This window comes from Mirounga leonina, unplaced genomic scaffold (assembly GCF_011800145.1).
Source record: "Mirounga leonina isolate KUSES-001 unplaced genomic scaffold, KU_Mleo_1.0 Mir_174, whole genome shotgun sequence".
NCBI lineage: Eukaryota > Metazoa > Chordata > Mammalia > Carnivora > Phocidae > Mirounga > Mirounga leonina.
Genome location: NW_023270451.1, coordinates 40337294 through 40360213, shown reverse-complemented (window position 1 = coordinate 40360213; position 22920 = coordinate 40337294). Strand labels below are relative to the sequence as shown.

General features: G+C 38.8%; 1 long non-coding RNA gene across 1 annotated transcript in view; it reads left to right on the top strand.

Annotated features, from left to right (window-relative positions):
• Nucleotides 1-6407: 6407 nt before the first annotated feature.
• Nucleotides 6408-22920, top strand: part of LOC118021358 — a 34793-nt gene continuing 18280 nt past the window's right edge. The window contains exon 1 of the long non-coding RNA XR_004682150.1: nucleotides 6408-6768. This is a non-coding gene — a long non-coding RNA (uncharacterized LOC118021358). The remainder of the gene's footprint in view (nucleotides 6769-22920) is intronic.

The following is a 22920-nucleotide window of genomic DNA, read 5'->3' as shown; positions in this document are numbered from 1 at the left end:
TGTATTCTACCGTATTGCATATATAGCATATACCGTAATCTATCCATTCTACTGTTGATGGAGGTAAGGGTTTCTAGTTTGGGGCTTTAACCAATAGTGCTTCTTAGAACATTCTCGTATGTGTCTTTCCATGTATATATGTATTTCTGGTGGGTATATTCCCAGGAGTAGAATTGCTGGGTCATATGGCATGTGTGTGTGTTCAGGCTCTAGTAGATATTGCCAAAGAGTTTCTATAAGTGCATGTTCCAATTTACACTTCTTCCAGCAATGTATAAAAGTTTCATTTGTTCCTCATCCTTGCCAACACTTGATAATTTCTGTCTTAGTAATATTATCCCTTCTGGTAAGTGTCTCACTGCTTTTATTGTGCTTTCCCTGATGACTAATCATTTGTACTAGTTTCTGGCTTATTCTTCCATTATTTAGTTTTGCAAAAAAAGGAAAAAAAATATATATATACATATACACTTTATCACACAAAGCGTAACACTATATATACTGTTTTCTGTTTTGCACATTGCTTTTTTCACTTAAATTATATATCCTGGGGATCTCTGTGTAATATAGTATAACAAGATCTTATTTCTTTTTACATCTGCCCTGTATCCAGTTGTGTGGCTGTACCTTACTTTATTCAATCAGTCCCTTATTGATGGACAGTTAGGTTGTTTCTAAACATTTCTTATAAATATGCTGCAATTAATAGTTTCGTGCATATGTCTTCATATGTTTGCTACTGTACCTTGGGATAGAGTCTTAGAGTTAGTGTGGCTGTTCAACAGTAAATGCATATGTAATTCTGTTAGATATTGACAAATTTCTCTCCATCAGGATTATGCCATTTTATATTCCCACAAGTAATCTGTGAAACATGCACCTATATTTTATGCAATAGACTTTCTCTCTTAGAATATTCATAGCCAGGATGTAAGATACTAACAAATTTTGTTGAAGTGAAGCATCTTTGAAAGTAAAATTTTTGATCTATAATGCTATAACCTCATAAGCATTTCAATATTCCTCAAATATGTATATATTTAAATTGAGTCCATGTGATGTGTATTCTTATATATTCATATAAAATATGGTTGTAGTGATAGCACATAAATCAAGAATCTTTTAGTCATGAGTTTAAGGAAAAAAAGTGAGGCATTTATTGATTCATATGACTGGCAAATCCAAAGGCAGTCCTGCTACCTTCAGGTACAGTGGGATCCAGGGACTCACACAATGGTGATAAGAATGCTCCTCTCTGTCACCTCTTCTTTCCTCAGTGTTGACTTCTTTATTGGCAGGCTTAGGGCTTGTTTCTCATTGCTTTTACAGCTTGCAATCTCACAAGGCAAGAGGACTTCTCTTGTTAAGCACTCATATCTCTCCCCCAACCTTCCGAAAGGATTCTGGCCCTGAATGAGTCGTGAACACTTGAACAGTTCTCCTATGTTAGAAGTGGGTGTGTAGGTGGGGCGAGGGGGGGCGGTGTCTCTTGATTGACGGTACTGTCAGAGACAAACAGAATGAAGGAAGCTGAAGTACCCGAGGGAAAGGTGGTGGAGCAGCCCCCAAAGAACAGGAATCATCTGCAGCTGCAAATTCTGTTGTCTGGATACACTGTAATCAATTTCGCCCCTCACTGGTCTCCATCTTCACATTTAGGTTGTTTCCAGGTCTTGCTGGTATATATTATGTTGTGATAAATATTCTTATGTTCGACACTGTTATTTCTTTAGGGTATATCTCTGTAAGTGGGATTACTGAGTGCAAGGTTATAGGTACTTGACATACAAGGTGTTTGTAGTTGTCTACATTCTCAACAGTGGCTGATGAGACTGCTGTTCTATCACACCCCAGGGAGTATTACGAATTTTAATTTGATAGGGGTTATCACATTGCTTCATGCTTAATTTGCACACAACAATAAATATCTGTTCTCTTGATAGCAGGTATTCGATATATGGCCCTTCACTTGATTAACGTTTCATATTTTTCTGTACACTTTCAAAAATGTCTACTTGTTCTTTTTCCAATTAAAAAATTATAAAAGGAGAATGTATCTGTTAAGTGCAAAAATGTCAGGTTTTTAGGTTTTCCCCTTTATACTTAGGATTTTTGAGCTGCCCTGAGCAATTAGCTAGGTATGGCTTGTCACCAAGCGGTGGCTTTGGCGGGGGCGGTGGGGGGGCTGGTCATCATTTCTTCAGCTCTCCCATTATAGCTTCTGCAAATAACCATGCAATCGAAAGGCAGCATGCTTGCCACTGGAAAGGCAAATCCCCTTATCCTTCTTCCAACCAGATTGTTACCCATAAACTCTTTTAATATAGAGATGCTGGAGCTGTCACCAACTTTGTTCATCACCATGGCTCTCAGGATGTAGACCCCGAACCAGCAGCATTAGAACCACCTAAGAACTTATGAGCAATGTAAATTCTCAGACTCCACCTCAGACCCACTATAGCAGTAATTTGGGGTAGAGTCTGGCAATCTGGACAGTGTGTGTTTGTGTGTGTGTGTGTAATTCAAGTAAAATACACATACATTAACTTTGCCATCTTAACCATTTTCAAGTGGTGATGAGAAATGATTCTGTGCTTAATTGGTGCCACTTACAGGTTCAATAGTGTTAAATACACTCACATTGTTGTGTAACCATCACTACCATACATTTCCAGAGCTCTTTTCATTATGTAAAACTGAAACTCAACCCACTGAACAACAACTCTCCATTTTATCTCTCCTCAGCCCCTGGTGGCCACCATTCTACTTTCTGTCTCTGTGAATTGGACAGTTCCATGCCCTTCATATTCGCGGGATCTTACAGTATTTGTCTTTTTGTGATTGGCTTAGCATCATGCCCTCAAGGTTCATCCATGTGATAGCAGGTGTCAGAATTTCCTTCTTTTTAAAGACTGATTAATATTCCTTTGTATGTATATGCCACATTTTGTCTATCCATTCATGGATACTTGGGTTGCTTCCACCTGGCAAGATGTATCTGTGTGTGTGTGTGTGTTTAAGATTTTATTTATTTATTAGAGAGATTGACTACTAAATTAACTTCATGACCTTGGGCAAATTATTTGAAGTCCTTGGGTCTCAGTTTATTCATCTTTAAAGTTGGGTGTGTGTGGTGCCATGAGATGCCAAGGTGGATGACCTTTAAGGCTTCTGGCCATTTGTGAATTCTGTTTCTTATGCTCTATTTTGGGGGGAAGGGTGATCTCACTTAGTAATTCATTCAGCAATGTGTGTTGAGTCTGTGTAAGATGCTGTGCTGTAATTTTTCCATTACTTATTAAAAATCACTTTCCTTTTTCATTACTATAAAATAGCACTGCTAAATGTCAGGGAGAAAGTTTTCATAAATGGATCACTATAAAATTCATACCAAAAGAGTAAGCACTGTTTGGATCCTGGAATAGCTGTGATCAGGAATTGGATTCTCTCCTACCTTTCCAGAATTTCCAAGTTCCAAGAAGTGATCCTCAGAACACCTGTGGTTGGTGCTGAGCCATCCTGATGCCCCCGTGAAACATTCTTTGGTAACAGCTCTGCAAGTGTCTCCAGGCCTTTCCATTGATCAGCAATACTGTGCAAAAGGTTAAAATCATTTCAGAGGCATTTGGTTATTTTAAAATGTGGGTCTTTATAAACACATTCATCCCCAAGTGACAGAGAAATGGGACTAGCAGATGTTACTTCATTTTTCTTTTTACCTAGGGATTTCATGGTATCTGTTTTTCAATTTCCAATTAAGTATTAAATGCTTGTATAATTTAAGTGTTTCATTTAATTAAGCTTGAAAATGTATTTAAACTTTAGATCAGCCTAGATAACTTGAAAATAGAAACAACTGGAGCAATTCTGCTAGTTCAGACTTGATCTACAGTTCATTCCACTTTAAATGATTTAGGTGTTAATAAGTACTGTTCTGGAGGTTTCTGGGCAAGTCAGCTCTAAATTGTTGAGTCTGTCCAGGCTACATTTATATGAGTGAAGTTATCACATTCTATCTCTGCTTCCCATCATTTTAAAATTAGCCCATTTGTTGGGCCTGAAATGGGTGAGGCACAAGTCTTTGCTTTAAATTACAAAGCAGTGCCAAGTCAGTAGCATGACATAGCTAAACAACGTTTTTATTATAGCAGAAGAGAGTTTGACATCCACAATAAATATATTCCTGAAAAGTTGTGTTTACGTACCTAGTTTGAACATCTTGCTACTTTCCGTTTTTATGGGTTATTGCTCTGCCACTTGAAATATAACTGAATCTAGCAGTTTTTATTTGGCACAAATGTATAAAATAGATTACTTATTGTTTGCTGTACTGAGTGATGATGTCTACAGAGTAGACTTAGGAGAGAAAAATGAAGTGTGGTTTACATGCACATCTACTCAGATGATCTTCCTCAGAGATACTAAAGGCAAGATTTGACAATCACAGACAGATTTGTAAAGCATGAGACTTCCTTTTAATGAATATGTGTTCCAAATGACATCTTTCCTTATGGGACTAGTAAACTTACACTCTAAATCATATGACTATGATAGTAATAGTAATTATTTGAGACATTTAGGAATGTGTTCTAGATGTGCATTACCTCCTGCAGAATCCAAGCAGGTTACTTCTTTCTGCTTTTCTTCCCTTCCTGAGAGGCAGGCCCTGAGAGCCTTTATAGACCCAACACCAGGAGGTGAGAACTTACCCAAATCCTCTGTCCTCTCTTCTCCATCCCTGCCGTGTCGATGCAAGCTTTCATGAGTATCTTTAACACTGCTTGTGCCCTTGCTGCCCACTAGTCTTCGTAACTTGGGATTTGTCCAAGTCTAGGCCATGGACTAGAAGAGCAGAAGCCAGCCCTTCTGGGAATGCAGATTTCCACTATGTCACAGCCCTGCCTAAAATCCAAGCGGTACCCACCACCTTCAGGACATAGTTAAAATTTCTTAGCATGCCATAAAAGGCCGATTGTCACCTGGCCCCTCCTCCCCATCCAGCCTCATTTCCTACCACTTGCTCACCTGTTCCCTCCTTTGGTCTTCCCTGGATCACAGTTTTCAAGTTCACACCTGTTGTTCTTTCTGCTTGTGGCACACTTTTCTAGTTTTTCACTTGGCAGATGCAAACGAATCCTTCCCTTCTGATGGGAAGCCTCACTGATCTCCGTGCTGAGTTGGGTGCCTTCTCTCTCTGCTCCCACAGGGCCCTGCGCATAACGTTGTTATAACACCGCTCCTGTTTATGCAACTATTCTTCTGTCTCTTCTATTAAACAAGGAGCCTTATCATTTCTGTAACCCCAGTCACTAAATCTCTCCCCTTACCTATTATGTCTCTAGAAATGACAGCAATGCCTGATGCGTGGTTGTTTTTCAATAAAGACAGGTTGCAAGAACTAATTCATTCACTCATTCATTCATATTTTGGCCAATTTTATTTTTTAAAAAAAGCTCTGTTACCAGAGGACTTATTATCCTAGTAGCACTGTATCTTGGATTATGTGTTTCAAAATGATTCTGTGCTTAATTGGTGCCCCTTATAGGATTTCATATTAGCATTAATATCCTATACCATCAGTTGGGCCACAATAATTTAATGGCATGGCAGCTTCTGCCAAAATGATGAGAACAGATTCTGGGACCTCAAGCAAATATTTCAGAAAGATCCACTGTATATTTAGTCACTTATGAAGCATTTCTCAAGGTCTATCTTTCCACAGATTCTCCTGCAGGATAGGAGCTGTTTGAACAGGATTTACATCTACACCGTGCTATTTAATGGTTAAGTCAAATCCTGCACGAATTGTTTGAAATATAGTCTTGTTTTCCAAAGAACTTGTACCTGTCATGTGTTCACATGAGCACTTTCTTCATTATTAGCTGGCAAGCAAGATGAAAAAGCCATTGAACCTAGGACTGCAAATACCAGCTTTGACTTTTGGGGGTGTGTGCTTAGAAAATAGATTTTTCTAGTGTGCAAATTAACTGTGCCCAAGGCTTATCTTTCTCTCTCTCTCTTTTTTTAAAGATTTTATTTATTTGGGGTGCCTGGGTGGCTCAGTTGGTTAAGCGACTGCCTTCGGCTCAGGTCATGATCCTGGAGTACCTGGATCGAGTCCCGCATCGGGCTCCCTGCTCGGCAGGGAGCCTGCTTCTGCCTCTGACCCTCCCCCCCCCATGTGCTCTCTCTCTCTCATTCTCTCTGTCTCAAATAAATAAATAAAATCTTTAAAAAAAAAAAGATTTTATTTATTTGACAGAGAGAAACACAGCGAAAGAGGGAACACAAGCAGGGGGAGTGGGAGAGGGAGAAGCAGGCTTCCTGCTGAGCAGGGAGCCCGATGCGGGGCTCGGTCCCAGGACCCCAGGACCATGACCTGAGCCGAAGGCAGACGTTTAATGACTGAGCCACCCAGGCGCCCCAGTATCTTTCTCTTTTTAAAGATTTCCCTTTGGCCACACAGCACTCAGCACTATACTAGCTTTTATACCGGAATAGCAGTTCTCAGAGCAATTTTACTCCTCAGGGTACATTTGGCAATGTTTGGAAACAGTTCTGGTTGCTGTAACTGGGGCGGAGAGTGGTGAATGATAATAGCGTTTAGTTTGTCGAGGCCAGAGATGCTGCTAAACCTTCTGCAATGCACAGAATGGCTCCCCGCACACGAAGTTCTCCAGCCTGCAGTGTCCACAGCACCGAGACTGAGAAGCCTTGTACCAGGGCGAGACAAGGGAAGGTGCAACCAGAAGCTGGCAGTGAGTACTGGTGAGGCCTGGGGGTTGGTTTGTCTTTTGCGCTGTGCTGCTCCTTCCAAGGCACGCTCTCCATAGGCAGTTCACAACATGGTTGTTTGCCTCTTCAGGGCCAGCTGGAGGGTCTCTCTAGCTCCAGTCTGCTGAAGACTGAGCCTTATGGAACGTAACATAGTCACGGAAGTGATGTTCATCACCTTCGCTGTGTTCTGTTGAGTAGAATCAAGTCATAGGTGCCACCTGCACCAGGTGGAGGGCGTTCTACAAAGGTGTGGACGCTCAGAGGCAGGAATCACGAGGACCACCCTAGAATCTGTTGGCACACCATGTTGTCACCATGATGGCAGGTGTGGGGTTCTGGGCTGCGTCACCCTGGTTAGGGCAGACGTGATGGAGCGGCCCGTGCTCTCGGCTGGTCGTCACATTCAGATGAGAGACGGGCAGACACACGGGTGCACAGCGGGTTCCAGGCGGCCCATGCCCAGCTCCTCTTCCCAACTGCTGACCAGCAGCTGGCCCAGGCCCCCCACCAGAGGCTGACTAGCGAGGCAACTGCTGCACAAAGGCCACACTTCCAGCACCCTTTCCTCGGCTCCCCTTCTTAGCCTGGACTCTGAGTTTCTCGGCCTGACTGGCGAATGGCCCCAACTCCACCACCAGCTCTTCATAACTGTGCGAGCTCAATTCTAGAAGTCCCTTCTTCCATACTACTCAAGGGACTGTTCTCCTCTTACCAAACACTGGCTGATACAGATAACATCCCACATTATAGTCAGAAGAGGTAAGCATATCCTGTGCGCTAGGTGCTATGATCAGTAAAATCTAATCTGACAATATACTCCCACTAGAATGTAACCTCTCTGTTTTGTTTACTGATAAAACCCCAGGGTGGAGAATGGTACCTCACATATAGTGGACAGTCATAAATATTATCTTCATGAATAATGAATGATACTTCTCTAATTTGGGTAATATACATATGCATACATGTGTATATTTACATATACATATACATGCATTTGTGTGTGTGTGTGTGTGTGTAATCTCCTTTCTTATTGCTCATTTTAGCATTTAAACCCTTTGGTGTCTAACTTGGCCCCAACTATTTTCCTATTCAGAATATCTTTTGGGAAAAGCAGATTAGATTGTTATCTAAGTAGTGCACTGTGATTTCTTTTTTTAAAATTTTTATTTAAATTCCAATTAGTTAACATACAGTGTAATATTGGTTTCAGGTGTACAATATAGTGATTTAACACTTCCATACAACACCTGGTCCTCATCACAAGTGCCCTCCTAATCCCCACCACCTATTTAATCCATCCCCCCTCACCCACCTCCCTTCTGGTAACAATCAATTTGTTCTCTATAGTTAAGAGTCTGTTTCTTGTTTTTTTTCCCCCTAGGATCATTTGTTTTGTTTCTTAAATTCCACATAAGAGTGAAATCACATGGTATTTGTCTTTCTCAGACTTATTTCACTTAGCATTATACACTCTAGCTCCATCCATATCATTGCAAATGGCAAGATTTCATTCTTTTTATGGCTGAGCAATATTCCATTGTATGTATATACCACATCTTCTTTATCCATTCGTCATTGGACATTTGGGCTCTTTCCATAATATGGCTATTGTTGATAATGTTGCCATAAATATTGGGGTGCATGTATCCCTTTGAATTAGTATTTTTGTATTCTTTGGGTAAATACCTAGTAGTTCAATTGCTACATCGTAGGGTAGTTCTATTTTTAGGTTTTTGAGGAACCTCCATACTGTTTTCCAGAGTGGCTGCACCAGTTTGCATTTCCACCAACAGTACAAGAGGGTTCCCCTTTCTCTACATCCTCGCCAACACCTGTTGTTTCTTATGTTGTTCATTTTAGCCATTCTGACAGGTGTGCAGTGATATCTCATTGTAGTTTTGATTTGCATTCCCTGATGATGAGTGATTTTGAGCATCTTTTCATGTGTCTGTTGGAGAAATTTTTAATTAGATTATTTGGGGGGGTGTTAAGTTTTGCAAGTTCTTTATATATTTTGGATACTAATAACCCTTTATTAGATATGTCATTTGCAAATATCTTCTCCCATTCCATAGGTTGCCTTTTAGTTTGTTGGTTGTTTCCTTCACTGTGCAGAAGCTTTTTATTTTGATGAGGTCCCAATAGTTTATTTTTGCTTTTGTTTCCCTTGCCTCAGGAGACATATCTAGTAAGAAGGTGCTATGGCCGGTGTGTCAAAGAGGTTACTGCCTGTGTTTTCCTCTAGGATTTTCATGGTTTCTGTCTCACATTTAGGTCTTTAATCCATTTTGAATTTATTTCTCTGTATGGTTTAAGAAAGTGGTCCAGTTTCATTCTTCTGCATGAGCTGTCCAGTTTTCCCAACACCATTTGTTGAAGAGACGGTCTTTCCTATTGACTGTCTTTCCTATTGGATATCCTTTCCTGCTTTGTTAAAGATTAATTGACCATATAGTTGTGTGTTCATTTCTGGGCTTTCTATTCTGTTCTATTGATCTCTGTGTCTATTTTTGTGTCATACACTGTGATTTCTAATGCCCAAAAAAAGTTCTCCAAATTTCCTACTGCCATCCAAACGGTATATGATGTGATATAACATCATATCATATATATTTGCCAATTTTCCTAGAAGATTATCTCTATCTATCCATCTATCTATTCATCTCCTAGGCAAATTGGTTTCTTAGTCAAAGATTATTGTCAGGGCCCTCAATGTATATATTTTTCATGTCTCCTCCAAAGCCCCCATCACACAGATGTTTATTCTGTCCCCTTTTTGCTATCTGTTTTCATCACCTCCCATGTCAGATGCTGAGTGCCTGTACCTTTAATGGTTAAAAATTATTATTATGCTTTTTTATACTTTAAAAACTATTTTTATTATACTTTATAGTTTTAAAGGATTTCACATGATAAATTTTTCAAAAATCAGTTGATTTATTATAAATTTAAAGTCAAACATTTTTCCTGTTTGTATTCAGTGTTATCTCAGTCTTTATAAAGAATTTTCTAGAACTGGTAAACAAGTAAGGGACATTAGGAGCCTTGGAGACTATCTCCAGCTGCTATAAATCAGTGTACTACTTAAGTAGTAGTCTATCCTGCCTTCTCCATAGGATGTTCTGAATTGGAAAATAGTTAGGGGCCAAGTTAGGCACCAAAGGTATTTAAACACTAAAATGAGTAATAAGGAAGGGTATATAACATTTGTGCTATAATAAAATACATGAAGTTTGTAGAAAATGTAGAAAAATTAGGAAAGAAGGTTAATGCGTATATTTATAGATTTTGACCATAAGCACCATATGTAATGGGAAGGCATTAGCATATAACCTTGAGAGAGACCAAATTTCTGTGTACAGTGCCTTCTTAGGAAGAGTGTGCCTATTTTGGGGGCAGAAATTACCACTTGCCATTAATTTTTTTGTTGTTGTCTAAATTTAATAAAGTAATAATCTGGGAACATTATTAGAAGAGACCTTAGTGTTCACTTGGTCTCATCCTTTTATTTTGCAGCTAAAATAACTGGGGTCCAGAAAAATTAAGGACTTGTTCAGATCATGCTAATGAATAGGGTAGAATCTAGAAGCTGAAAAAGACTTATTATCTCTAAACATTCTCATTGAGTCAAAATTCCTGAGGTGGCCCGTTCCATCTTTGATTAATTCATTAATTCGTAGCCTCTTTTAATTTTTGGAGCCCAATCATTAGAACTCAAGGATCTTATCTACTAATAAGAAAAACTGATCTTTTTTTGGTGGTTCTGTCTCTCTCATTGAGTAATGTATTTGGTATCAGTGGGTTTTATTTTAATTTTTTTGTGAGGGTATGCATTTTTCGACACTACAAGATCATATAACATTTTATAAGAACTCTATAACATCATTCCACTTCTCCTTATATACCTTGGTTTTTTTTCATGCAATAGTTGAAAGAAAACAAGAAAACCAACTCCTTTATAGTAGCATCAAAATATACTTAGAAATAAATTTAAGACAAGAAGTATACAACTTAAATGGTTGAAAACGGCAAAATACTATTGAAATAAATTAAAGAAGACCTAAATAAGTGAAAAGACAGTCCATGTTCTTAGAGCAAAAGACTTAACATTGTTAAGATGGCAGTATTCCCAAATTGATCTACAGTTCTATATCATTCCTTCCACAATTCAAGACGACCTTTTGCAGAAATGAAAGCTGATCCTAAAATTCGCATGAAAATGCAAGGGACCCAGAATATCCAAAACAATCCTGAAAAAGGAGAACCAAATTGAAAAACTCACATTCCTTGATTTTAAAACTTAAACTTACTACAAAGCTACATAATCAAGACACTGTGGTACTGACATAATGATAGATATATAGATCAATGGAATAGAATTGAGAGTACTGACATAACCCCTCACACTTATGGTCAATTTGTTTTCAACAAGGGTACCAAGACAATCCAATGGTGAAAAACAGTCTTTTCAACAAATCGTTCTGGGAAAACTGGATATCCATATGTAAAAGGATGAAGTTGTACATCTTCCTTACACCATGTACAAAAATTAACTCAAAATGGATCAGAGACCTAAGGTCAGGTTAAAAAAATATAAAAAAAATATTTAAAAAATATAAAATTATAAAGCTCTTAGAAAATTTAGGGGTAGGGGCAGCTGGCTGGCTCAGTCATTAAGTGTCTGCCTTCAGCTCAGGTCATGATCCCAGGGTGCTGGGATCGAGCCCTGCATTGGGCTCCCTGTTCAGTGGGAAGCCTCCCTCTCCCACTCCCCTGCTTGTATTCCCTCTCTCGCAGTGTCTCTCTCTGTCAAATAAATAAAATCTTAAAAAAACAACAAAAAGAGAAAATTTAGGGATAAAACTTTTTGACCTTGAGTCAAGCAAAGTCTTCTTAAATATGACACCAAAAGCACAAGTGACAAAAGAAAAAATAGATAAATTGGACTCCATCACAATTAAAATCTTTCATACTTCCAAGGATACCATCAAGAAAGTGAAAAGAATGGAAGAAAATATTTGCCAGTAATGTAGCTGATAAGGTACTTGTATTCAGAATAAAGAACTCTTACATTTCAATAATACAAAAAAACCTACCAGATTGAATGATTGACAATGAATCTGAATAGATATTTCTCCCAAAAGAAGTGCAAATGGCCAATAAACAAATTAAAAGATATTCAACATTGTTAGCCATCAAGAGGAAAAACAATCAAAACCACAAGACACCACAGCATACTTACTAGGATGGCTATAATCAAAAGACAACCAACATCAAATGCTGGTGAGGTTGTAGAAAAATTGGAACTCTCTCATACCGTGCTGGTGGATGGTGTCACCACTTTGGAAAAGTCTGGAAGTTGCTCAAAAGGTTGAGCATAAAGTCACCATATTATCCAGTGATTCCACTCCTAGGTATATATCCAAGAGATATTAAAATCACATATCCATACAAAAATGTGTACACGAGTGTTCAGAGAAGCACTGTTCATAATAGCCAAAAAGTGGAATCACCCAACTGTCTATAAACTGATGAATGGACAAATATAATGTGGCATATCCATGCAGTGGAATATTATTCGACTATAAAAAGAATGAAGTACTGATACGTGCTACTACATGGACGGACCTTGAAACAGTATACTAAATGAAAGCAGCCAGGCACCAAAAAATCACATATTGTGATTCCATTTATATGAAATGCCCAGAACGGGCAAATCTATAGAGACACAAAGTCAATTAATTGTTGCCTAGGGATGGGGGATTGGAGCTTAGTGAGGAATGGCTGCCAATCTATATAGGGTTGCCGTGTGGGGTGATGAAAATGTTCTAAAATTTTAATGCGGTGATTGTTGCACAACTCTGTGAAAATACCAAAGACCTTCAAATACACAGATTATATATATTTTTATATTAAAAATTGATATACAGTAAAGTACAGTAAAAAAAATGTCCCCCAAACAACTGCTATGTGCTTCCTGGATAGTCATATGAATATAAAGACTATAGGTCCCAACCCTTCCTGCCTTTGGAAATGCACAGTGTTGTGAGTAGATTCATAGCTTTATATGGGAGCCATGGGTAAAGCCATATCCAAGGGTGACCTGTGGCTGCTGTGTCCCAGGAGACCTAGCAGTCTTTGGCCAAAGGTGAGTCAGACTCAACATTCACTTTGAAACATCTTACTTCCCTCCTTTACTCCTTCATCTGTATAATATTGAAATACAGGTTTCCCTCACAATCTGAAAGTCGGCTTAACACTTGCTTTTACAGAAGAACTACATCAGTGTCTTTTTTTTGCTCATTGAAAGAAATCCCAAGAGGATTTTTGCTTTTATAAAATGGTAATTGCTTCTTCATTTTAGCCATTTTGGCCTATGAAAGGTTTCATAGGCACACTCGGCTTTTGGATAGTGGGGGAAACCTGTATATAAAGTGGCTAAGCTCATCATAAACTTTAAAAAAAAAAGAAAACCAACTAAAAAGCAATGCTGAAGTCCATGATTCTCAGCAGGTAAACCATGGGTAAAATTTTTGAAAAAGGAAGAATTTATTCTTTTATTCTGGCTTGTTTTCTTCACAGCTGAAGGCCTTTAGCCCCTTTTGATAAACTGTGACTTTAAACATTGAGTTGTGAACAGATGAAAAAGATTACTTTGTGATTATCCATCATTTAGATCTAAATTAAAAAACAGATCTATCACATTCGAACCCTGATCATTTCTAGTATTGCATGTGCAATAATACTGTCTCATTCATTGTTACAGAAGTGTGTACTGAGCACAGTGCTGGAGTTAAAGATCCACTAGGGCCAAGATTAGGCCCAACCCTCACTCTCAGAGAACATCCAACTCAGTGTGGAAGACAGACTTTATAGAAGTCACTGTGAAGAGAACTTGCTAGATGCTATGGAAACAAAATCATCTTATGTGAGGAGGTAACTTTTACATTGAAAACTGAAGGTTGAGTAGTCAAGTGAAGGTATGAAGGAGGCGTGCGGGTGGTAAAAGTCCTGAGGTGGTGTTGGCTGGAGGGAAGAGTGTTGTAAGCAGAGGAAGAGAATGCAAGAAGGTTCTAGTGGAAAGAAGACTAAAAGCAGAAACTTGATATATCTAGTTGTGAGGGTTGAGGAGAAAGGGTATAAGATGAGACCAATGAATTGGTCAGGCAAGGCTTTAAAGGCTGGGGTGAGAGGTTCAGGCTTTATTGTAGGGCCAATGGAAAACCATTGAAAAGTTTTAGGCAGTGGAGCTGTGATCAGATTTTTAAAGAGATCCCTGCGGCTGCTGTGTGAAAAACTTCTCAAATCTGCCTATCAGGACAAAAAAAATTTTAAAATTCAATTACACATCTTCACTATAAAATTTTCTTAATATTCAAAAGTCAGAGGAAGCTTAAGATCTTTTTGTGAGAAAAGACAAGTAAAACGCCATATTCAACTGATCCTATTTAATCACCGGGTTATTCAGGGACAAAGCATAGAAAGTTTGTTTTCAGCAGTATTTTTTCTCATTCCAGACATTTGAATTTTGAAACCCAATAAAACCATGAACAAAGACACTTTTTAATTTCTAGGACAAATACCACAAAAGCAAACAAATGGAGTATCAGAGATATTATTTGAAGGCCAGTGAGTAGAGTGGGCCATGGACGACAGTTTGTGGGTGTTGGTATGCTGAAAATTCAAGCACTTCTCTGTTGGCTTTGAGATAAACTGAGCAGGACTTAGTGCCGAAGTCCTAGAGGATGTGAGACAACGCCCCAGAAAATCACCAATTCTAGGCAAATGCAAAATTAGAGTCGTGTTAGAAGAGAAGATCAATTTCTCTGAGTGGTTGAAAGACGTTACTCCTGAATTCCAGTCTTTTAATTAATTCAATGACTACTTACTGAAAAGGTTATTTTGTGTAAGGAATGGTACCAAGCGCTAAGGGATATGGGCAATGATGAGGAGCAACATTTGGCTGTCGACAGTTCACCTGTTCCACATAAGTAACTTCTTATTACAGAGAAGTCCCATAATTTATTTGGAGGACTTAATAGAACCGATCTAATCTTATTCTCTTAAACAAAACAATATTCTTCATAAGTTATTTATATAACAATTAGTCTATAATTCCAGTAAGCTGCATTCTCAGAAATGAAATTTAAGACATATGGTATGAAAGATACATTCATCAGACAATGGGACAAATATTTGAAATCACAACCATCCATGGAAATTTTAGGATACCCTGTCATTTATCTGAATCTCTGCATTATTAGCATTACAAAAGGACTCTGTTGTGATTTGTTAAAGACAGAGGCGACACATGTCCAGACATCCATCAATCATCCCAACACTTCCTGCATTCAGGAAACCAAGTGGCACATGCTATACGTGGAAACTGATTTTCACTTTCTTTTTCAATTTATGTTATCATTTTTTAATTTATTATTTTTTAGTAATCTCTATCCCTGGGGGCTTGAACTCATGACCCCGAGAGCAAGAGTCGCATGCTCCACCAACTGAGCCAGCCAGGCTCCCCTACAATTTATATTATTACTCCCATTCCATTGTAGTCTCTTTGGGAAGGGTTGGTTAATATTTGTGTTTGCTGCCAATCACATTCTGCTCCTTTCCTTACCTTTTCCTCATGTCTGAACTACAGTAAAGAAAAAGACAAGAAAAGGAGTTTCAACATTAAAAAAAAGTTTCACAGAATATATGACCTGTAGGGGTGACTGGGTGGCCCAGTGGTTCAGTGTCTGCCTTCAGCTCAAGTCATGATCTCAGGGTCCCCAGATCGAGTCCCACATCAGGCTCCCTGCTCAGCAGGGAGTCTGCTTCTCCCTCTGCCCCTCACCCCGCTCTTGTGTTCTTTCTCACTCTCTCTTTCTCTCAAATAAATAAATAAAATCTTAAAAAAAAAAAAGAATATATGACCTGTAATCAACACTGTAATCATATATTTCTTTTTAAAATAAGATTTATAACTGACAAATGCCAAAAAACCCAGTCATTTGTATTTTTTCCTTGTATAAATTAAAGTTGAAGAATTAGTTGAAATGGTTAAGATTTAATAGAGAATAATTTCTTTAAAGTAAATGACTAAATCTTAACATTTATTCAAGATATTCATTTAATTCAAAGCATCCATTTTGATTAAACCTATTTCAACATTATTGGGCCTCCATATCTTCCTGATTTGCAGAATTTTTTTTGGCTAAATGGGCATTTTAAAAGAAATTCCAGATTTATCAGATTAGGGTGCTGAGGCTAATTTCTTTTTGCTAGGAGTTAGGCTTTCATATGGAAAGGCCATTCCTTTTTTTTTCTTTTTAATAGCAAACACTTAGCAGGTATTTATTAGGTACCAGGCATGGCTTTAGATCTTGAAACACAAAGTTATAAAGTGGTTTTTTGGTTTGAGAAGCTTCCTTTTTAGTGAGGGAGGTAGCATGCTAAAAGAAAAAAGAGAGAGAGAGAGCCAGTAAAGGTGTGGAAAGTGCTAACAGATAATGAAAGCAGAGTAGGAACTCTGAAGACAGCATCTTGAGGAGGTAACATTGAGCTGGAACCCTTACTGGAAAAAAAAGGAGCTTGTGAGGTGAAGGAGGAAAGGGGAAACATTTCAGGTAGAAGAAACAGTATGTGCAAAGGTTCATGAAAAGGCTTGGTGTCTTGGAGAATATTGGCCTGAGCACAGAGTTCCAAGGGTGAATGCACACAGTAAATAGTGTAAGACAGTACGTGAAAAGTCACAACGCCCCACTGGATTCTTCCAGACATGTTATGCATATTCAAATGATCTACCTACTTACCTATGTATGTACCCACCTACCTACTATCTATCAATCTATCTATCTATCGATCTATCTATCATCTATCATCCATCAATCCATCTTTCTCTTCAAGTGGTATCTCACTCTACATAACTATTCTGCAACCTACCTTTTCTTAGTATGTCTTGAATACAATACAAATCAGCAGATGGAGATGGATTTCATTATTTTTAGCACCACATCCCACATGATATGGATGGATCCAAATTTATTTAATCATTCCTCTGTTGATGAACATTTAGGATACTTGCAGTTCTTTGCTATTGCAAACGATGCTGCCTCAAACACCCCTAAGCATCTATGTGTATAGCTTTAAGGAAAAAGATCTGCAGGACAGATCGATGGTCGTGGAGTGCTGACGATTTGACCGATACTGCAAATAGACACTAAGTTATAGGAGGGTAAGAAACCATATTATTGTTCTATTTCTTCTCTTCCACCTTGTGTGCTATTGTCATACAGTTTACTTGTGCTTCAACTCTTACCATTTTTGTTTAAACAGCTTAGATCTTTTGAAGAGATTTAAATAATGAAAACAGTCTTTTACATTTATCCACATAGTTCCCATTTTGGATCTCCTCATTCCATTGTATTTCAGTATGATATCATTTTCTGTCTGAGGACTTTCATAACTTTTCTTGTAGTTAATTAATTACTGCTGCTGCTGATTAATTCTTTTAGCTTTTGGATCTTTTGCATGTCTAAATCAGCCTTTAATTTGCTTTCATTTTTGAAGGGCGACTGGGTGGCTCAGTCGTTAAGTGTCTGCCTTCAGCTCAGGTCATGATCCCAGGGTCCTGGGCTCAAGCCCCGCATCGGGCTCCCTGCTCCACGGGAAGCCTGCTTCTCCCTCTCCCACTCCCCCTGTTTGTGTTCCCTCTCTGGCTGTGTCCTTCTCTGCCAAATAAATAAATAAAATCTTAAAAAAAAAGGTATTTTCCGTGAGTATAGAGTTCTGGGTTAATAATATTTTTCTTCCAGTATTTTAGATATTCTTCTACTCAATTCCACTAGCATTTTTTCCCAGTGACATACCTGCTGTCAGACTAAATTTTCTTCTTCTGCATGGAACATATCTTCTTTCTCTGGCTGACATTAAGATTTTTTTCTTCATCACTGGTTTTGAACAACTTTGTTATAATATGCCTTGTTGTAACTTTATTTATATTTCTTGTGTTTGGGGTTAGTTGGCATTCTTAGATCTGTGGGTTTATAGTTTTCATCAAATTTGAACAAGTTTTGATCATTGTTCCAACAAATATTTTCCTGCCTCTCACCACTCCTTGGTGGACTCCAATCTCATGTATATTTGGCCTCTTAAAGTTGTCCCACAGTTCTCTAATGCTCTGTTTATTTTTCTGATTCTCTTTTCTCTCAGTATACTTGAGAGTTTTTATTGCTGTCTTCAAATTTACTAATATTTGTCTTCTGTGATGTCAAATTTGCTATTAATCTCAGTGTATTTTTTATTCCTACCTACTGTAGTCTTCATCTTCAAGTTTGATGTGGGTCTTTTCTTATGTCTTCTATGTCTCTAACTTTTTAAATATATAGAATATATTTGTATAATAACTGCTATATTGTCTTTAGTTCCCAAGTCTAACACATTACATTTTTTAAAAAAGATTTTACTTATTTATTTGAGAGAGAGAGAGAGAGAGAGAGCACGAGCAGGGGGAGGGGCAGAGGGAGAGGGAGAAGCAGGCTCCCTGCTGAGCAGGGAGCCCGATGCGGGGCTCGATCCCAGGACCCTGAGATCATGACCTGAGCTGAAGTCAGATGCTTAACCGACTGAGCTGCCCAGGCACCCCCAATACTATTACATTAATCAGCAATGTGATTAATTTATCTTCTCATTATGAGTTTTATTTTCTTTCTTTTTAATGTGCCTGTTCGATTTTTCACTGGAATCTAGTCATTGTGAATCTTACCTTGTTGGGTGCTGAATATTTTTGTACTCACATTGGGATTTGTTCTGGAATGCAGATAAATTACTTGGAAACAGTTTGATCCTTTGTGTCATTTAAGATTTGTTAGGTGGGACCAGAGCAATGTTCTTTCAAAGATGAATTGCCTACTAGTGAGGCAAGATTCTTTTGAGTATTCCGCCATGTCCTGTGAATCATGAGATTTGTCATTGTGGCTGGTGGGACAGGCCCTAGGTGAGCGCCGGGCAGTGTCTACTTCAATCCTTCTGGGAGTTCTTTCCCTGGCCTCTGGTGCTTTTCTCACATGCATGTGCTAATCAGTACTCAGCTAAAGACTGAACAGGAACCTCCCTCTGCAGATTTCTGGGGTTCTCTCCAGAATGCAGCTTTTTCCTTCTCATTATTCTATCCTGCAAATTCTAGATGCCTTAGTCTCCCTGGACTCTCTCTCTGTTCCATCTTTTCAACTCAGGGAGCTCCCTAGTCTCTGCCTGAGTCCTCCTCCCTGTGCCAAAGCCTGGAAACTCTCTCTCAAGGCGGCAGCTGGACAATCATGTGGCTCACCTCATTTCTCTGCCCCACCTCTCAGGAATCACTCTCCCCATTGACTGATGTCTAATGTCATGCAAATCGCTATTTTCTGCAGCTTGTTTAGTTTTCATTGTTTCATTGTGAGGACAAATCTGGTCATTGTTAATCCATTTGGTTGGAAGCAGAAGTCAAGCCCACACTGAAACTTTACTTTTTTCAGGTCCTAGTCAGGTTGAAATATTCCCCACCCTCCCGCCCCAATAGTTGTTAGTAACTTTAGTTTCTCCTAGGAATTGTCCATTATTGTTGCTCATTTTTATTGGAAATTTATTATTTTTTTCTTATCAATTTGTTAGAGCACTTTATGTATCATTTCTTGGCCCACATTATTCAGTCTAGACAATGAGACAACAACTTGCCATTAGAAATTTATTTTGCTCTGAAAGCCTCACATGAAGGGTTATATAAATCAGTGTTTGGTTTTTATTCTTTTCTTGGCCCTAATTCACTTGAAAGAGAGTACAATCCACTCTCATTGGACAGAGTGACTCACTACAGCACCAGCAATTCTCAAGAGAGAAAAAAACCACCCCCATCAACCTGCCCCCACTCAGAAGGTGTACCAGTTTTTCTGCAGGGGCTCAGGGAAATGCAGAGCTTGAACAAGCCCCTGAGGTGATTTTGATAAACCTGATTAAGGTGGTTGCCTCCTTTCTGTTAAGATACACTGATATAAACGCCAATTATTAGAACCCAGGAAGGTAGCAATGGAGGTGTTTAAGCTATTTTCAGTATTTCTAAAAGCTTAATGAATTTTTAGTGTTTCTATATGTCTAAAGGCATTTATAGATGCGAAAACTGATGGATGAATGTAAATATCAATTCTTTGCTTTTCCCTGGAATTATATCAGCTGAGTGTAGTAAAACTGGCTATGTCCTGCTAATCAGAGACACGATGGGGAGGTATATCTGTGTTACATAGCTGAAGAGTAGAAAATCAGGAACGAATTCATTTTATTTAACAAGGACAGTTTGTTTGATATTGTCTAATAGATATGACCTTTCAAAACATGCCATCCCTGAAGGAAAATAATAAGTAAGTGTGTTCTTGTTGGTGACAAAGCTGAAAATTACTGTATAGGCCACATTCTTGGATTTCTTAAGCATAGAATTTTATCCAGAGTCACATTCTCCAACAATACAACTTTTGAGAAGCAAACCGAATTAGATGGAGGGAGAACCAAGGACAACCCTTTTCTTAAAAAGACGGGGGAAGTGGTTGTTTTCTGTTATTTCTTAGATTCTCTTTTTCTTACTTGCAAAGTCATGTCACACACAACCTGAATTTCATTCCTTTCCCAGACACTGGGTTCCAGATCTTCTTGCCAGAAAAAATCTCCACAGCCTTGCCCTGCTGGGCTTTTCAAAAGCATCTCACAAGCAGAGTGAAGCTTCTCACATTTCTAAAACATCTAAGTTGCATAAAGTGGTCAAGCTTTTTTAGGTCTGGGGAACACATGTTTCGTATTAAATCTGTGTGTGTGTGTGGTAAAAGACACAAAATGAAAATCTGCCATTGTAACCATTTTAAAGTATACAATCCAGTGCCAGTCAGTACATTCACAACATTGTGCAATCATCACTACCATCTAGTTCCACAAATTAAAATCCCAAATGCAAACACTGTGTGTTATAAAGTTAAAAGATGGTTAAATGGTCACAGTAGAGAGGTTTTTAGAGAATCTCTGTAATTCTTCCCCTTTAAGAGGAAGGAGGGTTTTTTGTTTTGTTTTGTTTAGTTTTTCAATTTGCAGCCTCAATGTTCAGAGGCATCCCATCCAAAAACCTTTCTTGCCTTTCTCAAAATTGGAAATCGATCAGATGAAATAATTCTAATGAAAATAATTGGTTACAAATTAAAGTGTTAAAATACTCATATAAACACCAAATTGAATACAGTCCAATAATACTTTAAACACACTCATGCTCTGTTTTCGTTTCTTTTGGTAGAATGTCATTTTGAATACTTGTATGGCCTCTTCAAAATCAAATCGCTGAGTGATGCTGTTGGAAACACTGTTGGTAAAGCACTTTTGGTCACGTTTTCCCTCTCTCAGGGAATGGAGCTGCTCACTAGACCAAGACAGAAACCTGAGTGATGGCTCCACCCATCGAGCCTCATTCATTTGACACAGATATTTATTGACTGTTTTTACCATGTACCAGGCATCAGCCAATGCTCATCAATACAGTGGAGAACCAGACACATAAGAACCCTCAATTCTTCCCCCTCATTTACAGCTGATTTCCAGTTACTCTGAGCACTCAAGACTCAAATCCATCCTTTCTTTCTACCTCTTCATTTCAGACACACCTCTTAACTGTCTTCTTGCCATCATTCATTTATTTAATATACAGATCTTCCTCAACTTACAATGGGGTTCCCTCCTGCTAAATCCATCAGACACTGAAAATACCATACGTCAAAATTACATTTAATACAGCTACCCCACCGACCATCACAGCTTAGCCTAGCTTACATTAAACATGCTCAGAACACTTACATTAGCCTACAGTTGAACAAAATAATCTAACACAAAGTCTGTGTTATAACAAAGTATTGAATAGCTCGTGTAATTTATTCAATAGTGTACTGAAAGGGAAAAACAGAATGGTTGTATGCATATAGAATGGTTGTGTGTCAGTAACGTTTCCCCTTGTGATATGTAGCTGTCTGGGAGATGTGGCTCACAGCTGCTGCCCAGCATTATGAGAGTATTCTACCATGGGGCCCCAAAAGATAAAAATTTAGAGTTTGAAGTATGTTGTCTACTGAATGTGTACCGCTTTTGCACCATTGTGAAGTAAAAAAAGTCCTAAGTCAGACCATTGTAAGTTGGGGACTTTCTGTATAATGAGTGAGTGATACACTGAGCCAGTATTGTGCTAGATTATGGGGAACCATGACTAACGAGAGAGGTGGGAAGGAGGAGTTCAGTCTGGTGGGAAAGGCTGGGATTCAGTAAGCATCTTCAATAAAGTGAAATGAGAAGAGAGGTATGAGGTGTAATGAAAGTGTCCAGGGTATGGTGGTGAGCTTAATTTAGTCAAAGAGATAAAGTACCACATCCCTGAGATGAGTCCAGTATTCTAGGCAGGAAAAAAAGCCCCTTTGGAGTTCCAGGAACAAGTGGGAGCAAGAGCTTGGTCCCTTGGAAGAACTAGAAGAAAACCCATCCTGAGTGGAATTGCAAGATCCAAGGAAAGGGGTGCCTGGATGGCTGTTAAGTGTTGGACTCTTGATTTCAGCTCAGGTCATGATCTCGGGATTGTGGGATTGAGCCTGCTGGGCTCTGCAATGGTTGTGGAGCCTGCTTGGGATTCTCTCTTTGCACTTCCCTCCCCACTTGTGTTCTCTCTGCCCCACCCCCTCCCCCCCACCCTCCCCCCCACTTGTGTGTGCTTCTTGTCTCTCAAAAAAAAAAAAAAAAGAAAAAGGAAATGACGAAGAAAAGAAAAGAAAAGAAAAGAAAAGAAAAAGAAAAGAAAAGACCCAAGGAAGTAAAGATGGGCTGAAACTGGGTGGGAAACTTGGACCTAACTGAGCAAGGACTCATGAACCCTATTAAGGATTTTGGCTTTTTTGTAAGGACAACGGGTTGCCAAAGCAATGTTTCAGTGGAGAGTGACCTGATCTGATTTGCATTTTTAGTTGGCTGGTGAGAATGGATTGAGGGGTTTTGGGGAGGCTTGATGCATGGTACCAGAGAGAGATGATGGTGACTTGAATGTGGTGATAGGATGAAGAGATAGAGGAAAGGTTAGATTTCATTCCCTCCCAAATCCATGTTCTAAAC